The sequence below is a fragment of the Macaca thibetana genome, chromosome 6 (genome assembly GCF_024542745.1).
Source record: "Macaca thibetana thibetana isolate TM-01 chromosome 6, ASM2454274v1, whole genome shotgun sequence".
NCBI lineage: Eukaryota > Metazoa > Chordata > Mammalia > Primates > Cercopithecidae > Macaca > Macaca thibetana.
Window position 1 is genome coordinate 48,296,322 of NC_065583.1, and position 24,466 is coordinate 48,320,787.

At 44.1% G+C, this 24,466-nt stretch overlaps 2 protein-coding genes across 4 annotated transcripts in view; both read left to right on the top strand.

Moving 5' to 3' along the window:
- FSTL4 (follistatin like 4) overlaps positions 1-24,466 on the top strand; it is a 412,553-nt gene that overhangs the window by 208,824 nt on the left and 179,263 nt on the right. The gene's annotated exons all lie outside the window — the stretch shown is intronic.
- Positions 6,092-24,466, top strand: part of ZCCHC10 (zinc finger CCHC-type containing 10) — a 399,316-nt gene continuing 380,941 nt past the window's right edge. Inside the window, exon 1 of the mRNA XM_050792876.1 lies at positions 6,092-6,095. The gene's annotated coding sequence lies outside the window, so the exon portion shown is untranslated. The remainder of the gene's footprint in view (positions 6,096-24,466) is intronic.

Below are 24,466 nucleotides of genomic sequence, written 5' to 3' on the forward strand. Positions count from 1 at the left end.
ACCAGAAGGAAGAAACTGCGGGCACATCTGAACATCTGAAGGAACAAACTCTAGATGCACCATCTTTAAGAGCTATAACACCACGAGGGTCTGCGGCTTCGTTCCTGAGGTCAGCGAGACCAAGAACCCATCAGTTCCAGACACAGTACTTCCCAGCTGTGTGGCCTTGGATGCATCACTCTGCTTCTCTGGGCTTTTTCCTCGGGTGTAAAATGGGACTAACAGCTGTACCCACCTGCTGCAGCCCTGGAGAGAGGTAAAAGAGGGGCTGCACAAACACCGCTTAGCACACGCCGTGATGCATTGCATGGATCTAGTGTTCATGAGACCTGCCGTCATTATTTAATTCAACATGGTCACACGCTGAGAGTAGACAGATGCACAAATTCTGAAGAACGCAGAGACAGGAACAAGGGCTCTGCCTGGGAGGTGTGGGGAGAGATTTCTGGGCCCCGATTGTTTAAAGGTACGTGAAGAGTGGGTGAGGAAAACATGAGTGTCAGGCAGACACACATTGCTCGGGCCTGTCCCAGCAGTGTCCACCTAGAGCTGGGGTTATCTTTCTGCAGGTGGCGTCTTGGGTCTGGATTCCACTGAAAGCCTTCAGTGCCTCACCCTCAGGGTCAGCTGTTAGTCCTGATGGGAGGGCAGGAGAGCTGGGCTGCTTCTCCTCCTTGGTCATTTCCATAGGGAGTGCCCAACAAACAGGAAAGACCTGGGCGCTCATTCGCAGGAGCCTGATGAAGGGAAAGCAGGCCAGCCCCGAGGTGAGTTCCATGATGTGAGCACTTCACTTTGACCGGAACCATGGCTCCAGCGGGGAATAGAAGGAAACAGATGGGAGCTTTTGTGGGGACGGGGGGTCCTGGAACAAAGGAGAATATAAACAAGTTCTTACAGTCCCCACCCTACAATGGCAGAATATTTAACAACAGCTTGAGGTCCATGGATGACAGTTTGTCATTTGTCCTAAATTTCCAGGGAGTTATTAATACAGGAAACAACAACAAAAAAAAAAACCTTGTTTTTCATGCAAGCAAAAATTCTAAAATCATCCATCTTTCATTCTCTATTTCTATCAGACTTTACAAGAAGAAGTTGTGACTTCATCTCTGGGACTTTATGTGCCCCCAGAAGTCAATATTAGTACAATTCCTTGTGCAGCTGGAATGTGTGGAGCAAGAGAAGAGAGGTGATGGGCTGTGCTGGGCTAAGTCACTGCAGTTCGGAGCTCCCTGTCTGTGGCCAGAGCTCCTGATTTCCTGTTGGGGAAGGGGTTCTCCTGAGGAGGGGTGGGGGACACATAGCCTTCATCACCCAGCAAGGGATAAGAGGCAGCATTGTAAATCCCATTTATAAGAAAACTTCTGGTATCACATTCCAGTTGCTATGGCAATGGGATTCCTTGTGAATGTAAAATGAAATATATCATTTAGGGATCATTAGCATGTACGGGAAATCAACCAGACTCAAAAGGATTGCTGCAGCTAGAGTTTACAGCTTTGATCCCAGATCTCTTGAGTCACAAGCAGGATCTCACTGAAAGTGAGGGGCAAAAGGGGGTGTGGGAAAGATGTATCTCTTCTTGTGGCAAAATTAGAGTCACATTTTTCCTCAACACCAAATCCTACCAAGAGAATGCCAAGATATTGGATGGATTTCACTGTTTAACTACTTATAGAGTTTGTGTTTTCAAAGTTATCTTGTGACATCGCATTCCTATTTGTGTATTAGTTGGCACTTTTAAACCCATTTTTCTTGGTTTTGAATTCACGCTTTATCTCCTACGCTGTTCAAGAAGATGAGCTTCCCTTTCAGCAATCACTCACCAAGCCAGGGCTGTATTATACCAGATGACACAATGTCATAGTTGGGCAGTTTTCCAAACAAAGCATGAAATTATGGAAGATAGGGGCCTGTTGGAGGTTCCGTTTTAAGGGGGCCCTTCAGCTGCCTCAGCCTGATGGTGGTTCAGGTAGTTTTGGTGCTTCAGAGGAGAGTTCACAAGCTGATGAAAGACAGGAAGTCATTTCCATGTTTGGAAACAAGTTAAGCATACTACAGGCTCACTAAGAAATCTCTTTTTCTTACTTGTTACTAAACAGGTATAAAAACTCAGTATTTTGTTGGAAGTTAGCAGAGCAAATAGAGCTTGCTGCCTAAGAGCCTTTTATTTTTCTTCTTCTTATTTTGTTGCTGTTGTTACTTTGAGTCTTGTTACTTTAAGAATTGAAGTTGGGCCCCACACCTCCAGGGGCATTTCTGTACTTCCACAAGTCTTTCTTGTCCTGCCAGGGAAAGCTTCTCACATCCCCAGCTTTGTCAGCCCAGTCCAGCTCTCAGCAGGAGACTCACTTCCTGGGATGTGTGCAATCCTGCTGCAGGGCTGTGATGCCGTAAGGCATTGATAGGGGATTTGGTGTAACTCTGCTGGAGCAGTCCCTACAGCAAGAGGTGCTGGGGCCTGAGGAAGCATCAGGGAGCCCCAGGCTGATGGGACAATGTGGCACGTGCTCGACGGTGCTGCTTTGGACAAGGCACGTGAGCTTTCTGTGCCTCATTTTTCTCATCTGTAAAATGGGAGTAATAACAGCACTTACCTCGTAGAGTGTTGTATGACAGGAGCAGCACCTGGCGTGCAGTGAGCTTTCTTCTCTAAGCAGTAGCAACAGCACAAGGGATGATGGTGATGCCGTTGTAACACCACGGCTTGTTTAAGGAGCAGATGCAACAGGCTATAAGACACTTGCCCGTTTATGTGACAACTCTGTAATGAGCAAGGAGGTCGGGGTGGTGGGTCCTCCTGTGAATGAGGGGAGAGAAGAACATTGGCCCTTCATGTTTATTTAATGAATGCCTAGAATTTGACCTCCAGTTGGTCAAATTTAATGATCACTTTCTCCAACTGTCTTGCTTTTTGAAAAGACATGTAAGGAGCCACTGAAGTTCATGTAGCAGGTTAGTAGAAAAGCAAGGGGAGAATCAGGTGTCTCTGATCCCCAGTCCGGACAAAGCCCCTAGAATGTACCTCCGGGCTCTCAGGAAATGCCAGTGGAGCCTGGGGTAAAAATTCATCCAACTCAGGATGAGAATGTTTAGAGAAGGTGCTGGAGGAGAAGAGACCTTGAAGGTGGATCTCGAAGGGCAAGGGAGGGTTTGCTAGGTTGAGAGGATGGAGAAGGCTTTCGAGGGGTACCAGCATGAGGTACCTCCAGTCTCAGGCAAGAGCAAGTGATTATGGGATCCTGGGTGTGGGGGAGAGTATAGTTGGGGATAAAGGCAGACAAGTGGATCACAGCAAGCTGGGGAAAGGCCTTGTGTGCCAAACAGGGTAGTCTGAACTCAAGCTGACCGGGTGTCAGGTAAGCTACTGCAACATTCTCATTTCCCAAAGAGGGACCCTGAAGCCCAGAGAGAGCTAATACCTGTCCCAAGTCACACAGGCAGAGCCGAGCCAGGGCCCAGGTTTTGCTGCTGCAACAGGCCCTTCAAAGGCACCAACAGCTTTGGGGCTGTTTTTAGTTAGGTCTCAGCAAGACACGTTCCCAACAGATGCAATTGCTTTATGCTTCTCCCCCAGGAGACCTCGTGGTGCAGAAGGAAGGCTCAGGAGCCATGGGCAGTGGAAAGGGCCTTGCATGCCACTGCTGGGCAGGGCTTCCCTGCTCTACAGGTCATTAAGAAGCCAGCTACAGCTTCTCCAGAGAAAACTGGCTCAATCATCAAAAACTCACAGGGCCTCTGGACAACAGGAAACCAGACCCCTGTCTCCTTTCTAAGGAAAGAGTAGGAAACCCACAGATACCCAGAAGGCTGCCAGGAGAACCTGGGGTCAAAAGCAGGCAGAGCCTCTGGGGACAAGCCCACCTTCAGCCTGGTGTGGCTCTGGAAGCTGGACTCCACTTTCTCTCCAGACTCCCTTTCCTGTTCTTCCAGTTGCCCTTCCACTCTGGGCCTACCCACATTTCTGTCCAGTGGCCACTGTTGTTCTTTCGGTCTTTGCAAAAGGATCTTTCTGTACCCAGCCCTGTTCCTGGCCTTCACTTTAAGCTCCACAGAAGAGGTTTGGCTATTTTCTGCCAAGACACTCAGCTTCACAGACATCTGTTGAATGCCCACTGGGTGCTAAGGCTGTACCAGGACCTGAGAATACCAGTAGGATCAGAACACCAGGCCTGACCTCAAGGAATTTACAGCCAAAAGAAATGCCACACATCTCCACTCTCTGGGTTATCCTTTGGGGGCTGCTTTAGCCAGAGATGCCTCCAAGACCTTAAGCACAAATGGGAATCTTTACGGACTGTCTCTCATGTTGGATACCCCCTCCTCACTCCACAGATTCTGTCAGCATCTGTGAAAACAGCTAGGATTTGACTGAACTGAAAATTCACTCATAGCCCCGTAGTCCAGCATCCCTGGGAGCTCAGTTGTCCCGTTTACAGTATCTGCTTCCAGGATCAAGAAAAGTGACTTAAAACAAACATGTGTGTTCTTTGGATATTTCCTCTAGGTTTTATGCAAGGAAATGTCTTGGTGTGAGCACTTCGCAAATGTGCAAGAATATTATCAGTTCGGCATGTGTGGTGTGCTTTATAGAACTGCTGCACTTTGAATGAATTAATTACATTCTGGTAATTAAAAATTGCTAAGAAGTTATTGAGCTGAGAAAGTCTCGCGGTGCATTGATTTCTCTTATGGAAACAAGCTATAGCCTCCGAGTCCCCCACATTGTTTCTGGCTGTTTTCTGGCACCCCGTCCTTCTTTCTCCAACCCCTCCTTTGCTGTGCACTCTTCATTCCCATTGGTTGCTGGCGGACTCATCTCTCTCATCCTAAAGCCCAAAGGCGCAGGATTTTGTCCCAGCATCCTCCTAGGTAGCCTTTCATCTCTTCCCTCTCAGGCCGCAGAGCATTTTCTGCACTGGCTGTCTCCACTTCTGCAGCTTCCCTGTGTTCTGCTGTCTAGGGTCTGCACCTAGCTCCTGTCCTGTTACCCCTGTCACTGAGTTTGCTAAGATCACCTTACCCTTCTAAATGCCAAGAAGGCACTTTCCAGGCCTGGTTTTGCTGCATCCCTCCTGCAGTGAGCTCTGTCATCCTCGCTGCAAACCTGTTCCACTGTCTTCTGGGGACCAGCCACCATCCTTCTGACTCTCCATAGGCCCCTCCTTCTATACCAGTTGCTTCCAGGAGGGTCCCCTGGGGCCCTCTTCTCACAGTTCCAGCTATGCCTCAAAGACCCAGACTGTCCCATGAGAAAAGACCCAACCATATCTTCTTGCCTGACCTCTCCTCACGTTTCAGTCTACCTCTCATTCCACCTGGGATGGTCCATCCCACCATCATCTCCTAGCTGGATGACCTATATGGCCTCCTAGCTATTCTCTGAGCCCCAGCTCAGATGCTTCTTCAAATCCACTTTCCATATGGCATTTAGAATAAGTTTTCCAAGATGGAAGTTTGACCATGGTGCTGTCCTGCTCAAACCCTTCTGTCCAATTGTTCAGCAACATTCATGTACTATGAGTCAGATACTATTCGGTGATATGGGGACACAGCAGGGAAAAAAACAGCCCTGTCCGCATGATAGGTACAGTCTTGTGGGAGAAACAGACAGTAAACGAGATGAAGTCTATGTGATGGTGACAAGTGCCATGGAGTAGAATAAAGCCAGGAGGGCAGTTAGCCAGAGCCTCTGATATGAGAAGTGACATTTGGGCAAAGGCCTGCAAGAGGCTGGGGGGTTAGGTAGTGAGGCATTTGAATATCTGGGGGAAGAGTATCCCAGGCAGTGGCAATACAAAGTTTGCAAAGATCCTAAGGTGGGAGCTTGTCTAGCAGGTTTGGGGACTCACAAGGGGCCAGAGTTGCTGGACCAGGGTGAGGTAGCAAAGAGAAGCTGATGTGGTTGATCTCCACACAGGACCCTGTTGGCCATTGGAAGCCCAAGCTCTTTGCCACTAGGCTATATTACTCATTACTTCTCATTACTCCATGAGGCCCACCCAGAAGTGGCCTTGACAAGGGGAGGCAGTGACTTCCCCACAGGAGGCTGTTTGAGGAAGGGCCTGTGTGGACAGGAGGGGTGCCGGGGGCTCAGGTGCTCAGATCCATGTGAGTGGACCCTATGCCCAACACTCGAGAGGTTTCAGATGATCACCACGAGTCAGATGTTTAATTACTGGAGCAAGAAGTTCATTTGGTGCTCCTTTAAGGTTCTCCCCTATTGTGCCTTCAATTAAGATCAAGGCCCCCGTGTAGCAGCTGCTAAATGACACCATGTATTGAATCTCTGTGCTCAAGCAGTTTATCTAATTATCTGTGTGATAGACTCAGCAGCTGTCAGACCAGCCACAACTCAAATACGTGGACTCTGTGCGCCTGCCTCAAAGTGTTTTATGCTCACTAGCAAGCTCGAGGATAGAACTTTCGTGCTCTTTTCTAGATGTGGGATCCGTTTCAGGTTCCTCTGCTGCCTGGTGATATAAGGCATTGAAGGGACCAGTGGCTGGGAGGACAGTGGGTACAAGAATTGAGCAGAGGCCTGGGAGCTGGACTGTTTCCTCCCTCGCCCCAGCCCTTGTGCCTGGCATGGGCACTCAGCCTCTCTGCCTGCTTTTCTGGACAGGGAAGCAATGACCCAGTTTGGGCCATCTTCTTTTCTCCAAAGAGAGGGAGGAGCACTTACCACTGTATCAAATTAACTGAAAGAAATGAGGGGGGTCAAGAGGCAGTGAGCTGGGGGAGAGTAAATGATGGCTCATCTCCATCAGCAGAGAGTCTTCAGGAGTAAACACTTCCCAGCAGTGCAAGCTCATTGGAGGATGCATGAGGAACAAGGCCCCACCAAACAACTGAATGTAAGGTCTGTAGAGTTGAGTCCTCGGCCAGGAGAACTGAGGGACAGAACTACAGAAAGCTGGGGCCCAGCCCTGTACAGCATCCTGGGTCTCTGGGAGCCACCCATGCTTCCTGATTGTAGGTGAGCTTGTGCCCAGTCCTGCACCTGGGTGCCTTGTGAGGGCCGGATCCAGAACACATGTATTCTCCAGGCTACTGAGGGAAGACAGAGCTTCACAGTGACTACTGGGTTTGAACATCTCCTAGAGAGTTCTTCCCTCTGCTTTTCTTCTTCTTGTGCTCATTTCTGCTTTGATGCATTTTGATCACTTGTTAATGAAAGTAATCGGAGTGAAAACTACTTTCAAAAAGCTCCTCTAGATGAAAGTAGCAAAATCACTTTGCTTGCAGGTAATTAAAATAGCCAGATGCAGTGAACTCCATCCACTTACTATAAGCAGGGTGATCTGAGTTATGCATTTCTCTTTGTAGCTGGAAAGAAGGGCTCATCCAGGGACTTAGCAGCCATCTCTCTTTTCCTGTCTTCCTTAGGGAACTTGTGCTTTCTCTTCCACTGCTTGTGTTCAGTGCACCCCATGCTCCCTTCAGTTGGCTAAGGTGTGCCCAAAGGCCTAGTCTACAGTGGGCCAGCAAATGCCTCTTTGAGCCCTTGCCTCCCTCGCTCATTCTGCCTGGCTAGCTCTCTGACTCTTCCTCCAATACACCTGTACATCTCTGTCTCCTCCTGTCTTCTTCCACCCCATTTTTGTCTCTGTTTCTCAGATGCTGTGTGGCTCATCCAGTGATCCGTATTTCCATCAAAACATAATAAATCCAAGGTATTTTTATAGGGATTTGCAGAGATCTTTGCTTGTATCCAGTCAGGTGGAGCTTGTACAGACCCAGGTCTGCGTGAGTCCTCGTTTCTGAGATTTTAATCTTTTCCCCATTCAAGCTTGTCCGATGAGCTGGGGAACCCTAGATTAGAGCCATCAGAGGTTCTGAAGGGCAGAACCTTTCTGGATAGGTGGGTGATGGACAGGAAAGCAGGGGTGAGGAAGATGTCTTTTATAAAGCTGCAAAAGAAGAAATATCCTAGACCAAGGAGAAGGTTTCGGAAGGGGACACCAGGGTAGGGGCAGAGATGGGACCAGAAAGGGTCAGTGACACATCATCCTAATTCCGTAGACAGTGAGCTCGCTTGTTCTCCTTCCCACCCACATGCAAAACTCCAGATCTTCAAGGGCGTCTCTCAACTGTTTAGCCATAAATGCTGGTTACAGGGAAGTTAAGACCCCTCTCCAGGTGCAGCATGTCATGGCAGTGACCATAGATTTAGCTGTAATTCCAGTCTGGTCAATCTCACTGGGCGGCGGTGAGAGTAAACAGAGGTGAAGCCTGAACAGACCTGTCTGAACAAGAATGAAGGTGAAGCTGGCTTCTGCAACGGAGGAGGAGGAGAGCACACACTTAAGATGCAGCAAAAGAGCATGCTTTGGGGAAAAATTATTACAAGAAACAGGAGCACATTTTAGACAGCAACGTGTTCTTCCAATTCAAGAAAACATGAACTCTGAAATGAGATAAAAAATGGGATTGTAAATTGGCTGAGCCACAGTCAAAAATAAAATGGAAGCTGGGGGAGGTAAGGAAAGAATATAAAGAACCTGAAATACAATTGCAGAAGTTGCTTTTCTACTTCAAGCAGTAAAAGAAAAGATTAACAATACAGAAATCATAGTTGTTCCAATACAGAAAACAAACTTGAAAACCGCTGCCCAAATATATCGAAATGAGAAGAAGATTTAAAAAATAATGTGGGAGAGGATGATAGATATGTAAGACAGAGATAAAAGATTTAAAATAACAGTGATTGGTTATCTTAAAGACCTCAGAGCAATTCAAATGGACACAATAAGCAAAGAGAGATCTGAAAAAAAAAAGTGTCTTATGCTGAAAGATTTATCAAATAAGTCAAAATATAATTGCTAAAATTTTAGGTTTCGAAAAAAAAATTAAATTGATCTGAAGTGTCCAGGAAGAGAAAAACAAAGCAGACAAAATAAAACCACCTGGTGTTGCACTGGGGGCTCTCGAGTGGTTTTAGCTGGCCGGCTTGCCCAGGGGAAGCTTCTCCCCTTCAGTTACATTTGTGTGAAAGGTGAGTCTCAGATACTGTCTGATATAAAGGAAAAAAACATTATTGGTAGAGTTTTGAGGTGGTAAGACCATGATGCAAGAATTTTATACTTATCAAATGGTGATCCATGTGTGGAAACAATAAAAGTATTTTCTGCTAGGCAAGGGTTCAAATAATACACCACCCATGTACTCTTGGCTGGGGAAAAAAGTGAAAGATGAGCCGTTCACATTCTACAGAGAAATCAGAGAATCTGACAAAGAGGAACTCAAGGCTTAGGTGAGCACAGGGCCTCTTGAAATGAGAAGGTGTCTAAATAAGTTTTTCAACTATAGTTACCAAAAATTGCAAAGGGTAAATGATGAGGTTAAGTACACTTAATTTTCTTGACTGACTTATGGGAATTTCAACAGATGACGCTTAATTCTTGACTCAGTATGTTAAAAAGCATACATGAAGGCAATATGCCATCAGAGCCCAGAACGAACCTCACACAGCCCCAGACAAGTGTCCCTGGTTGTTCCCAGCTGACCTGGGAGACTTCACCTCATGTCTTCACTGGTGTATCCAGAGACCATGGGAAGGATCAGCCACTGACTGACGTGCTCGACCCTACAGTGGAGCCTCCCGTGCCTTCATCTCGGTAGCTAGAGTGTGCTCACCAGAAAGCATGCAGGGCTGCAACTGAAATAGAAGAAAACTCTAGCGTGTCATAGTGTGTCTTCCTTGTGTGATGAAGCCTTTGTTCATGGGCGTGTGTCAGTATGCCAGTGACATGATCAGGATGATTGGGAAGGCCTGAACTATTAGTTGTAATGTTGCAGTCGATACAATGTGATTAACCAATTAGAGGGAAATGCATGAGAGCCAAACTCTGTTGCCAAGAAAAGGCAAAGAAGGCAGAAGAGCTGCTCTGTTAAGAGAGAAAGGTAGAAGTTCAACCCCCAAGACAATAAAGGGCCACCATGGGACACAGCCTTGCAGAAAAGAAGAAGGAATGGTCATCAGGGTGGGGTGGATAGCATCATGGGAAATACACATTCTCATTCAGTGAGAATCTGCCAGGCTGCCAGCCCACTGCCAGGGGCTGTATGGACATCTCATGTACTCTTCTTCCTAGTTGGTGTTTACTGAGAGGCAAAGAGAAGCCAGATAACTTTCCCAGTTACTGAACTTGTAAATGACAGCACCAGTACTGGCACCTGCCTATCCTCTTTCACTGGGTGCCAGTGACCACTCCTATGGTTAGGAGGGATATTTGTCGGGGAGCGGGGCTTGACCTGAACCTGGAAGGTTGGGTGGGTGGGACGTGAATAACCAGGTACAGGGCAGCGGCAGCAGCAGAGGGAAATACTTCATGCAGCTTTGCTGATGTTATGGCTGCATTCCTTCCTCCTTCACCAGACGTGGCACTTGCAACTGATCAGACAGCAGGTACCTGAAAACCCTCACTCCCCTAAAGGGAAATGAGGAGAAGTTAGAGTTACCACAGACATCAAGTATTGTATATCCAGTTGTTTTAATGAAATGATTCATATTTACACTTATCTTGTCTTTGAACTTCAGTGGCTGTCTCCACATGGCTATGTGATGTCACAGCCCCAGTGAGCACATTACAAAGGAAGAAAGTCCCCGCCAATGCCACGTGAAACACAGGGTGAGGGCTTCATCACACAGGAAGAAAAACGCCCATATTTCTCGGTCACTCCTTTCTGTCTCTCCACTTCTGCCTGGGTTCCTTCTCGCCAGCGTCCCCACCTCTGCCCCCTGCCAAATTTCGGTGACATGAAGATCTTGTTTATGTGCCAGGCTTGTCTCAATAAACATTCTCTCAGTGATTTTAAAGGAGCAAACTTTCCATATTAAAAACTTTTGTGGTTCTCAGGGTAAACAATTGTGGGTATCACGAAGACCCGAAGAAACAGGGAATCTATACAAAAGGAAGGCAAAGTCCACTGCTGAGAAACGTGGTTTCTCTCTGTAAAACATGCCGACAGAAGCCCAGATACTAATTTAGAGAAACAGTTGGCACAAAACAAGATGCACACTTGAGCGTGCCTGTCTAGAAGGCTGGGAAAGAAAGAACTCAGAGTGAAGGCACCACCACAATTCCTGTGGCTATAGCTCCATGGAGACTCTGCTGGCTGTGATTATAATCATCAAACTTTGCAGCAAATGATTGTGATTTTATACATCTTACCCTTTTTGAATAAATAGAGATTGGATTAGAACGGAGGGCAGGGTAACAACTAACTCAAAGAGCCCCTGTTACATGCCAGGTCCAAGGCTGAGCATTCTGTGCACTTTCTGTTCTTTAATCCTACAGCAGTCCTTCAGGGTAAGGACTGTTATTACCCGTAACTTGGCAGGTGAGGAAACTGAGGCTCACAGAGGTTTAATGACTTGCCCACCACCACTCAACCAGTGAGGAGGAGAGCTGCAATTCAGACTGATTTGAAATGTCAAATGTTGTCTTTGCTCTGTCTGCTCTGCCACATCTCTTACATGTATGATTTTTTAAAACCACGCAGTGATTATCGTTCGGCAACTGGGCAGATTGTGCCTGCACTCTCACTTGTGTTCTGAAGGAAACTTTCTGCACGTGTAGCTGACATGTGCCCATGTTGTTAGCCACTCTTGACTCAACAAAGGAAGTGCGATGGTTTTTTAAAACCTTTGTTTCTTTGTTGTCTTTGTTCCTTCTACTGTGCCACACTGTCTATGTATATCATGATTTCTGTAATTAGAAAAGAAAGGAGGCCTTGCAGTGAGCGCCTGCACAGTCTCTCCCTTTTTCAAAATTAGCAAAAAGCCGGGCACTGTGTATGGCTCACCTCAGAGGAGCCAATGGATAGAGTGGGCTCGGGACTGAGCTGCTAACTAGACTTGCTACCAGTGGACTCAGCTTCTGTGCAGCCCAGGTTGGGTTCTAGGGGAACCAGAACCTGTGGGGCAGCCCAAGATGGCAGCCTTGGAAAAGGAATTCAGGGTGGGTGTGATCAGGAATAGAGCTTCTCTAGTGCACATCGCACAGGAACCCATGAGCAGTACCAGCGTGTGCTCTAAACCTCATCGCGCCTGTTTCTTCACACTCCTGAGGAAAGTAAAGTAGTGGTCCCTGTCTTCAGCGCTGCATGGATCAAGTTTCACTCTTGTGTATGATGTTCCCCTTCCCGAGTCCAAGTGATCTCATTGTTCACTTCCCACCTATGAGTGAAAACATGCGGTGTTTGGTTTTCTGTTCTTGCGATAGTTTGCTGAGAATGATGGTTTCCAGCTGCATCCATGTCCCTACAAAGGACACAAACTCATCCTTTTTTATGGCTGCATAGTATTCCATGGTGTATATGTGCCACATTTTCTTAATCCAGTCTGTCATTGATGGACATTTGGGTTGATTCCAAGTCTTTGCTATTGTGAATAGTGCCGCAATAAACATACGTGTGCATGTGTCTTTATAGCAGCATGATTTATAATCCTTTGGGTATATACCCAGTAATGGGATGGCTGGGTCATATGGTACTTCTAGTTCTAGATCCTTGAGGAATCGCCATACTGTTTTCCATAATGGTTGAACTAGTTTACAATCCCACCAACAGTGTAAAAGTGTTCCTATTTCTCCACATCCTCTCCAGCACCTGTTGTTTCCTGACTTTTTAATGATTGCCATTCTAACTGGTGTGAGATGGTATCTCATTGTGGTTTTGATTTGCATTTCTCTGATGGCCAGTGATGATGCACTGGGGCCTATCATGGGGAGGGGGGAGCAGGGAGGGATTGCATTGGGAGTTATACCTGATGTAAATGACGAGTTGATGGGTGCTGACGAGTTGATGGGTGCAGCACGCCAACATGGCACAAGTATACATATGTAACAAACCTGCACGTTATCCACTTGTACCCTAGAACTTAAAGTATAAAAAAAAAAAAAAAGTTTCACTCTTGTGTTTCACGATTTCATAGAAAGATCTGTGATTCTTGTATCTGGGCCATTCGTGCCTTGGCAGGCTTCTGCAATTCCGCATTTCCTTTCTTCAACAAACAGTGCTGACAGCCTGCTGTGTACCAGGCCTAGTCGAGGTCCTGGTGGCGGGGGTCCAAGAGGAGTGTGAGATGGCCCTGCCCTTGGGGAGCTGAGGGGGACACACACCCCCTGCCTGTTGTAAACTAGGATGGGGAGCATCATGACAGAGCACGTCCAGTCTGTTATGGAAGGAACAGGGAGGACTCCGAGAGGGGGTGCCATATGGACTGAGTACTAAATGATGAGAAATGGGTTAGGGAAAGAGGAAAGGAGTCTTCTAGGCCAAGTGTTAGGGTATGAAGCCAGCATAGGGAGTCACAAGCCAATTGGTGTTTCTCCAAATACAGAGTTTAGGGCAGAGAGAAAGCAGCAAGGTCAAGTCTGGAAAGGAGCTTTGACCAAGCTGGGGCCAGACCTGGACCGTCAGGTTAAGGAGCATGGACTTTCTCTTGGATGCAAGGGCAGGCAGCATTCTGGGGTGTTAAACCATAGGCCTGGTGTTCAGAAAGATCACCTGTGTTGCCCTTGGGACAGAGTGACCCTGGAAGCAGGGGCCCAGCAGAAGGCATCGAGGACATTCAGCAAAGCCACACAGAGGCCTGAATCAGGGGGAGTTGGCAGACCGGAGAACCCCTTAGGAAAAATACAGTCGGCAGGACCAGGCACTGATTGTGAAAATTAACCATCACACCTGCCCACCCCAGGATGGTTCTAACTGCCTGCCTCCATCCTTAGCCAGTCCTTGTCTAAGCAGAAGTACAAGTCATCTCAGCGAGGCCTGAGTGAAATCCTTCAACTGACAGGAGCCGAGTGTCCCATTTGGACTGGGCCCTGAACAGCCCTGTGGAAGTGTCAGCCCTTCGTCAGGGCGCACCCTGTCACCACCCCATCTGGAGAGCGGGCCACTGACTCAGAAAGGAAATGCTGCTTGGAGCCCAAGTCAGAGTGTGATTCTCCTACCCTGTGGCTCAGTCCCTGTCCTGGACTATAGTTGGATGAGTGTTGCACTCTAGGGTCATTGCACCATCCTTTCCTGACTTGCAACCTCCACCTCCAGTACGCAGGGGTTCCGCAGGAGGGTGGGGAAGCAGCGCTTGACTCCGGAAGTCCTTACCTCTCCTCATCCACCAGCCTTAGAGGTGCTTTCTGCCAATCACATTTTTCCCAGCAAAGTCTTCTTTTCTTCCAGAAGCTTAATGATTTAAACAATATCCATTTGAAATTATATTTAAACACTCAAACAATGTAAGATGCAAACTTAAGGAGAGAAAGACCAAAGGGGAATGTAGGCGTCGGATTTCTCAGAACAAAAGAACAGTCCACAAATGGAGGGAGAGGAGTGGCAGAGCGCAAAGGCTGCTGATTAGATCCAAGTGTGCCTCCTTTCTAAGGATACTTTTGTCTGGGAAATGCACACCTCGGCCAGCAAGCTGCTGAGTTCGAAGACGTGGGAATCAGGGTATTTAATCAACCGCCTTGGTGACTGGAGCGTGGGGGAGCCTAGTTACTCCTGGAAATCGGTAATGAAGGCTGTGGCAGGAGACCCGCCTCTTCATAAGGCAGCAGCCAATTAACAAAGCAAATGTTTGAGGTGTCCCCGCCGAGTGATGGGATGTCTTGTCTTCTCCCAAGGCCCTGGGGTCTGTCAGTTAGACAGACAGGTACATGACTTAAGTTAATTGGAGAAAAACTCCTTCCAGGGAAGTGGGCACTGGCTTGTCATTCAATGGGATGGAGATCTGGTTTTGACAAGTACCTTTGCCTGACCCAAGAAAGGACACATCCTTCAGAAAGGCTTTCCTCTCCCGCGACCCTAGCACCACCACTGAGAGTCTCTGGTTGGGGGTTTCTAGCCCCAGGAATCTCAAAGCCAAAGGGCACAGCTGGGCATCTGAGAACCAAGAGAATTTTGAAAGGAGAAGGCAAACCTCCTTCCTGAGAGGGTGGCTCTCCCCACCCCTTCAGGTGGTACCTGCTGAGCCCGCCAGGGTCTGGGCTCTGGAATGGCCAGGAGGAAGTGCAGGATGTGGTCCACAGGAAGAGTTGTGACTGGGAGACATTTGAGACTCAGGGTAGGACAAAATCAGGGTGGGCTGGGCTTGGCCAGCTGGGGAATAGCTGGTCTTGCCAATGGAGAGGTCATTTCAAAATGGGCCAAAGAGTAACATGTCAGTAAAGTTCATGTGGGCACGCAGAGCCTGGTCCAGCCACCTGAATATCCACCAGGCAGTTACACACTCTGTTCTTCCTTGCCCCATTCCTCTTCTCTCCCTCTCTCTCTGTCTCTCTCTGTGCCCTCTTTCTTTCCCTGTACTCCTCCTCATCTTCTCACCTCCTATTTCATTTTCCCTTTCCATGCCCTCCCTGTGACGTCTGACTTGAGTGTGCCTACACATATCTAAAACAAGTGGCTGAAATAATGTGTTTCTCAGTTAACTGGGAGTATGTATTATGTGGTGCAAGCTACTAGTTCTTTGTTGAGGGAGTTAAGCAGTTTCCCTAGCAGAGTTGAGGCTCAGTCTGAAATAGGTGATCACCCATGCTCCCCAGCATCGGGGGATGAACTACGCCATCTGACTGTTCATGATCCTGTGAATGCTGTCAACCCCACATGAGTCAGCAAGTTTGTCTTTTATTGGAGAAATCCCTCTCTCCAATGTTCCAAACAATCACAGTCTGGATTATAAGTAAATGACTAATTCAACAAATGAGTTATTTCTCAGTGTTCTTGCATCCAGTTTAAAGTGAGAGGAGGAGGAGCAGGAGGGAATGATGAGAACTAACAATCATCACAAGTAGGTGGAAATTATTACCCACATAAAGAAATGGAGGTTTCAGAGGAGTGTTAGGTTATGCCACAGTAACAAACAACTGCAAAACCTCGGCACCCCAGTAAAAGTTTCTTACTCACACAATACATCCAACATGAGCAGGGGCTCGGCTGGCAGACCCAGGCCCACATGGCCTTCTGCAGTCAGCACTGTAAGGAAGGCCAGGCATCTGAGAACCAGGAGGATTTTGGCAGGTGAGCGGTGTGCTGAGCAAACCTCCTCCGTGAGAGGGTGGCACTCCCCACCCCTTCAAGGGGTGTCTGGGCAGCCCCTGCTGAGCCCACCAGGGTCTGAGCTCTGGGATGACCAGGAGGAAGTGCAGGGTGCAGAAGGGGATGTGAAGAGGGAGTAAAACCTCAGTGTAGAGCCTGGAATTGACACACATTCACGTACCCCCATTTCCTTGGAAAAGTAAGTCACACAGCCACAGCTAACTTGGCTAACTTTCTCCATGGAGGACAGACGCCCTGCTTCCTCATGTTCTTCCTCAGTCCATGGCACCCCGACCAGCGTGTTTAACTAGAGTGAGCTGAGTGCTTATAGGAATGCTTGAACATACAACCCTGCGCATAGCTGTGTCCATGTGCAAGGCTGACCGACTGGCACATTCATAGAATTGGAAGGGAAACCACTTGGTGAAAAGGAAATGTTTTTCTTCATTTTCTATTATGACATATGGCATACAGACAATGGGATGAAAATGTGTACATGCAGTTAAAAGAATGATCATGAAGACAAGAGCCACATTTTAGGAATTAGGCTGTGCTTTAGAAATGCTCCCTCTCTCGTGTCCCTCCCTACTCAACGTCCTCTCTGCCTGGAGGTGACCACTGTCCATTCTGTGATAATCATCTTCCGTCTTTCTTTATAGTTATCTAGATTTATATTCATAAATGTGTATTAACATAGTTTACTTTCTCTTGTTTTTGAACTCCATATAGATGGGAACCATGCTGTGGGTGTTCTTTTCAGATGTATTTCTTATACTCAGTATCTTATTTGTAAGGCTAGTCCATATGGGGTATAGTTGTACCTTGTTCTCTTCATTCCTGGATAACCTCTTGTATAACTGTGCCACAATGTATCCATTCTACTGTTGACAGCCAGCATTTGGGTTCATTCCCATTTGGGGATATTCCAAGCTGTGCAACTGGAATCATTCTCGGATATGTCTTCCTGTGCACCTGTGAAAGTGTTCCTCTAGCATGTTCCCTAGGCACTGTTACTTTGCTCTCCTTTCTAGATACCACCAGACTCTTTGCCAAAATTGTTGACCAACTTTCCTTGGAAGCAACAGTGTGTGAGTTCCCATAATTCATGTGCTTACTAACACCTGTGACTAGAAAACATTAAAAATGTTAGGTATGACTGGCATCTCTTTGTGGTTTTAATTGATACTTTCCTGATTACAAATGAAGCTAAGCATCGTGTTATGTGTTTATTGACCATTTTGATTCCTCTTCTGTGAAGTACCTGCACAAGTTTTTTACATATAAGTTGTTTTTTTTTTTTTTTTTCTGTATTGACTTATGGAAGATTTTAAAATATATTCTGGATATCTATTCTTTGTTGATTGTATTTATTGCAAACATTCTTCTACTGGTGGCTCAACTTTTCACTCTATCTTTGTTTCTTTTTAAGGATGGAAGTTCTTAATTTTCATAAAGTTGAATTAAGCCATCTTTTCCTTCATGATTAGTAGATTTTGTGCCTTTTAAAATAAATCTTTCCCTGCTCCCGAGGCCCTACATTATTCTACATCATCTCTAACTTTACAGTTTTGCCTTTCATTTTCAGTTTTTTAACCGTAACAGCTTTATTGATATAATTCACATACTATTCAATTCACCCGTTCAAAATATACAAGTCAATGGTTTTTAATGTATCCACGGAGTTATACAACCATCACTGTAATCCATTTTAAAACATTTTTACCACCCCAAAAAGAAACTGCATCCATTAACAGTCATCCCCCATTCCTCCCCTTCCTACTGCTGCCACTACCCACCCACCCCCTACCCTTAGCAACCACTAATCTACCTTCTGTCTCTAAAGATTTGCCTATTCTAAACATTGCACATAAATGGAATGATATTATGTGGTCTTTTGTGACCGACTTCCAAGGTTCATCCATGTCTTGACATACATCAATCTTCCTTCCTTTTTATTTCCAAATAAAATTCTATTGCATGGATATATCAAATTTTATCCATTTATCAGTGGATGGACATTTGAGTTGCTTCTACTTTATGGTTATCATGAATAGCCATAATGCTGCTATAAACATTTGTGTACAAGTTTTTGTGGGGACATATGTTATGTTTCTTGGGTGTATACATAGGAGTAGAATTGCTGGGTCATATGTCAATTTTATGTTCAACAGTGCAGGGATAACTGGATATCCTCATAAAAAGTCTGACGTTGGACTCGTACCTCAAACCATATACAAAAATTAACTCTAAAATAAAGTTAATGTTGAGGGACTGCCAGAATGTTTTCCAAAGTGGCTCTGCCATTTTATATGTCCGTTTTATATGTCCACTAGCAATGTGTAAGAATTTCCACTTCTTCAAATTCTCACCAACACTTATTATTATTTGTCTTTTTAACTATAGTCCCCTAGTGAACTTAAAGTGGTATCTCATGTGATTTTGATTTGCATTTCCTTGGTGGATAATGTTGAATATCTTTTCATGTGATTATTGACCATGTGTATATATCTTCTTTGGACAACTGTCTATTCATATCCTTTACCTATTTTTTAATTGAATTATTAGTCTGTTTAAGATTGAGTTGCAAGAGTTCTATATATTTCTCTGGATACAAGTCCCTTGTCGGATATATGCTTTGAAAATATTTTCTCCCATCCTATGGGTTTTCTTTTCACTTTCTTTATTTTATTCTAAGAAGCACAAAAGTTTTTCATTTTCATGAAGTCCAGTTTATCTATGTTTTTCTTTTGTCACTTGTGCTTTGGATGTCATATTTAAAAAGGCTTTGCCTAACCCAAAGTCACAAAGATCCACCACTTTTTTTTTCCTAAGAGTTTTATTGGGCAGGGCATAGTGGCTCATGCCTGTAATCCCAGCACTTTGAGAGGCTGAGGCAGGTAGATCACCAGAGGTCAGGGGTTCGAGACCAGGCTGGCCAACATGGCAAAACCCTGTCTCTACTGAAAATACAAAAAAAAAAAAAAAAAAAAAAATTAGCTGGGCGTTGTGGTGAGCACCTGTAATTCCAGCTACTTGGGAGGCTGAGGTAGGAGAATTGCTTGAACCCAAGAGGTGGAGGTTGCAGTAGGCCAAGATCACACCATTGCACTACAGCCTGAGTGAGGGAACAAGACTGTGTCTCAAAAATAGTTTTGTCATTTCAGCTGTTATACTTAGTTTTTACATTACATTAAGTCTGTTGTGAGTTACTTTTTGCATCGGTGTGAGGTCAGGGTTGGTGTCAGACTTTTATATGAGGATATCCAGTTATCCCTGCATCATTTGTTTTAATCCCTATTCTTTTCTTTTGAATTGTCTTGTAAAAAATCCATTGACTGTAGTTGTGAGGGTTTATTTCTGGATCTCAATTCTATTCCATTGATCTTATATGTCTGTCCTTATGCTGATACCAAACTGTCTTGATTACTCTAGCCTTGTAGTAAGTTTTGAAGTCAGGAAATGTGAGTCCTCCAACTTGTTATTCTTTTGCAAGATCATTTGACTATCCTAAAAATTCATATAAATTTTTGTATCAGCTTCTCAAGTTCTCAAAGAAGCAAGCTGGGATTTAGAACAGTATTACATAAAATGAGTAGATCAATTAGAAAGTATTGCCAATCTTAACAGTATTAAGTCTTTCAACTCATAGGATGTCTTTATTTATTTTGGTCTTCTTTAATTTCAACTTTTTTGTAATTTACAGAATATAAGTTTTGCATTTCTTTAGTTAAATTTATCAATATTTTATTTTTTCAATCTATTGCAAGTGAAATTGTTTTCACAATTTCATTTTCAGAATGTTTATTGCTAAGGTATAGAAATACAATTGATTGTTGTATATGGACTTTGTGCCCTGCAAACTTGCAAGACCCATTTGTTAGTTCTAGTAGTTTTTAAATTGAATGATTTGGGATTATCTATAAAAAGATAGTGTGGTTATAAGTAAAAATAGTTTCACTTCTGCCTTTCTAATCTAGATGCCTTACGTGTTATTTTCTTTCCCTGATTAGAAGATTTAGTACAATTTTGGATAGCAATGATGAGGGCAGACATCCTTGTCTTGTTCATTATTTAAGGGGAAAACGTTAGTCATTCACCATCAAGTATATGAGTTGTGAATTTTCTATAGGTACCTTTTACTAGGTTGAAGAATTTCACTTCGGTTCTTACTTTGTTGAGTGCTTTTATCAAAACCCCTTTTTGACAGAATGCTTTTTCTGCGACTGTTGTGGGTTTTGCCCTTTTTCCTGTTGACATTGTTTATTACAGTAATTGATTTTCATATGTTAAAACAGTCTTACATTCCTGGAATAAATCCCACTTGGTAATGATGTATAGTCCTTTTTTTTACCCTGGATTTGATATTGGGTATAATTGGATAAATAAATATATTTTATAAATTTATTTTATAAGTTTTATATATATGATATATATTTTATATATTGCTGGATATGGTTTGCTAGTATTTTGTTGAAGATTTTTTAATATCTATAATCATAATGGATATTGGTCAGTAGTTTCCTTCTATTGTCTTGCCTGGTTTTGATATAAGGTTGATATTGAAGTCATAGAATGTGTTGAAACATATTCCCTTCTCTTTTATTTTATGGAAGAGTTTATGAAGAATTGGTATTAATTCTTCTTTAAATGTTTGATAGAATTTACCAGTGAATTAACTCGGTCCCATGCTTTTCTTTGTGTGAGATTTTTAAATAACTAAATCTCTTTACTTATATAGTGATTTTTTATTTTTTCTTGAGTTACTTTCAATAGTTTGTGTCTTTCTACAAATTTGTCCAATTCATCAAAGTTGTCTAATTTATTGGCATATACTTGTTCATACTTTTCCCTTATAATCCTTTTTATTTTGTAAAGTCAATAGTAATATCATCCTCCTTCCTGTTTTTAGTAATTTCAGACTTCTAAAAAAAATTTTTGTTACTCTAGCTAAAGGTTTTGTCAATTTTGTTGATTTTTTTTAAAGAACCAATTTTTGGGTTTGTTGAGTTACTTTATTGCTTTTCTATTCTCTTTTCATTAATATCCACTTTAATCTTTACTACTCGCTTGCCCTGCTTGTTTTGGGTTTAGTTTGCTCTTCTTTTTCCAGTGTGTTATGGTGAAAGATTAGGTTATTGATGTGAGATTTTTTTTCTTTCTTTTTCTTTTTTTTTTTTTTTTTTTTTTTTTTTTTTTGAGACGGACTCTTGCTCTGTCCCCCAGGCTGGAGTGCAATGGCACGATCTCAGCTCACCACAACCTCCACATCCCAAGTTCAAGCTGTTTTCATGTCTCAGCCTCCCAAGTAGCTGGGATTACAGGCACCCGCCACCACGCCTGGCTAATTTTTGTATTTTTTAGTAGAGACAGAGTTTCACCATGTCAGTCAGGTTGGTCTTTAACTCCTGACCTCAGGTGATCCCCCCACTTTGGCTTTCCAAAAGTAGATTTTCTTGAATAAATGTTTCTTCATGTGCTATAGGTACTTAGGAAAATTTCCAGGCACTTTAACTGGTTGGGTTTGGATTTTTTTTTTTTTAATCAAATCATCATTTCACCATTTATAGTTATTTCTCTGAAGAGCATGTCTACAGAGTTCCATATGCCATCATTCTAAAAGCAGGACCCAATGTTTATTTTTTTTAGTCTACTGGATTTAATGTTTTATAAATGGTATAATGCAAAGGCCTAGTTTTATTATTTTTCACATGGATTCCAATTCCAATTTGCCCTAATGCCATTTATTGAAAAGTCTATTTGTTCCCCCAGAGATCTACAATACTGCCTCTGTCTTGTAGCAAATGTCTGTTTCTACAGGAGCCTATTGCAGAGTTCTTTCTTCTGTTCAGTTGATGTATTCCTGTACCAATACCACAATGTCTTAAAAACAAAAGCTTCACATCATATCAGGTTCTGATATCTCATAGGGCAAGCCCTTGTCCTTCTCCTTTGAGAGCTCTGAAGCTGTCTTCAGGACGTTGTACATGTTTATAAATTGTGGATTCAGCTTGTCAAGTGCACACATGTGTGTGTACACACACCCTGTTGGAAATTTGATTTGCATTGCATTGAGTCTATGGGTAAATTCAGGAAGAATCAACATGTTTACAAGACTGTGGCTTTCCATATGTAAACCTAGTATATCTCTCCATTATTTAAGTATAAATATCAGCTGATGCAAGCAGTATGTCTGCTCTCTAAGGCCATGGATCTTCCAGCAACTTGTAATATTTTCTCCTATCTCCACACATCTCACAAGGGTCCATATCACTTTAAATCATGTCAATGTGGGAAGAACAAATTAACTTTAGAGGCTATTACTGATCCCAATGTGACAGAAAGCCAGATTTCTAGACACGTAAATATTTTTGGTAGTTGCCTCTAATGGATCAACTATACCAAACAGGAGTGAGAGGAGAATAAGGTACATTTTTATCACAAAGTAGCACCTACTTTAAAGCTCCTCCACCGCTTTTTACTAACCAGTTTATTTCCTTTCATGCTTTCACCAACACTCCAGCTGTTTTCTGACAATGGGGAACTGGCATGAGGCTTTGCTATTTCAATCAAGGCAGGAAAATCTTGATTGGGGGTCTTTAAAAGTAACTGCTGTTGCTTTCTTTTTATTGTTGTTTTTCTGATTACAAAGGTATTATGTATTATTTCCAGAGAATTTAGGACACACAGAAAAGCACAAAAGAGTAAAATAAAAGTGACTTACCATCAGAGAGAACCAGGGATAATATTTTGGTATGTAACTTCAGAGTCTTTTCTATAGATAGATAGATAGATAGATAGATAGATAGATAGATAGATAGATATGCCATGCACATCCTATGTTTTGGGGTTTTTTTTCAAAATAGCTCTTTATAAATGGATCTCTTTACTCAACAGTAAGTCAAACCATTGTTTTCTTTGGAAAACGGCAGGTGTTGGGTGCTCAGGAGTGCTGCAGGGTAAGTGCAGAGAATCCCTTCAGGAGGGACAGAGGTGTTTAAGTTGAGACTGCCAACCAAGTTATGCACCAGCTCACTCCGAGAATACTACCTACTGATTTCTAGATGGCTGACATGAATTTGATTGTCTCTCAAGGTTCCATCCAACTCTAAAATTTTGGGACTCCAAGATTTCTCTCAGATCTGTGGCCCCATGTCACCTGACACTGTCATAGGCCTGAATTGTTGAAATGAGGGGTGCTTAGTCTGGTACTATAACAGATTATCATAGTCTGAGTGGCTTAAAGAAATTTATTTCTCACAGTTCTGGGGGCTGGGAAGTCCAAGATCAAGGTGGTAGCAGATCTGTGTCTGATGAGGGTCCTCTTCCTGGTTTGCATATGACCATCTTCTTGCTGTGACCTCACACGGTAGAGAGAGAGAGAAAGAGAAAAAGAAAGAGAGAGAGAGAGAGAGAGAGAGAGAGATCATCTCTTCCTGTCTCTTTTTAAAAGGGTATTAATCCCATTCATGAGGACTCCATCCTTGTGAATTAATTACCTCCCAAACACCTCACCTCCAAGTATCATCACGTTGGAAATTTATGCTTCAACATATGAATTTGGGGAGACACAAACATTCAGTCCATAGCTAGGGGTTTTTGGTTTGCTTGTTTGACTGCCCACCAAGAATATGATTGGAAAGTTCATATTTAACCAAGATAGTAGTACTGTCACAATGTCTATCTAGAAGAGATAATATTAAAAGACCATTTCATCTGCACAGCTCAATTCCACAGAGAAGAAATGGTGAATTCAGATTTGTCTCTGGTTAAATCACTATGTGCCCTGGGCCCAGAACCCCTGTGTGAACCCCTTTCCTCCCTTCAGCTCCACCAGTACAATGGACCCTTTTCCAGAAAGGGCCTTCTTGTGAATAAATTTGTCTCCATAATGACCGAATAGGAGAAAGTTGCACATCTAACTACCTGTAATTATCAAATAAAATCCTTTGTGCCCAAGTCAGTAAGTCTGAGTGTGGGCAGTTGGAGGAGGATAGGGAAGCCAGGGGAGGGGGCAGGAGGACCTTCCCAGATCCTATGAAGTCACCCTTCTAAGTTACCACTCAGGGCATGGCTGGAATAGATTAGTGTGGAGCTCAGGGTTTCCCTGCCCAAGGGACTTCATTTCAGGTCAGGCAGAGGCAAGCAGCTTAGCCCTCACATCTGTGCTGCTGAGTGTGGTTACTGCAGGAGATAGGGGAGTCTAAGGGAGGAAACTTCCCATGCTTCTTGAAGAGTGGAGATAATTCTGAAGCTCTGTGACCAGTTCTGTTTAAGCCAATATAGAGAAGGGCATCATGCTGCTGAAGGTAGAGGCAAGTGATGCTTCATCCTGAGATTTTGGGGACCACTGTTGCTCAGGTGCTTGTGTTGGTCACCCATCTTAGTGCCCCACCCAGGGAGATGGAGGGTGCCCTATGGC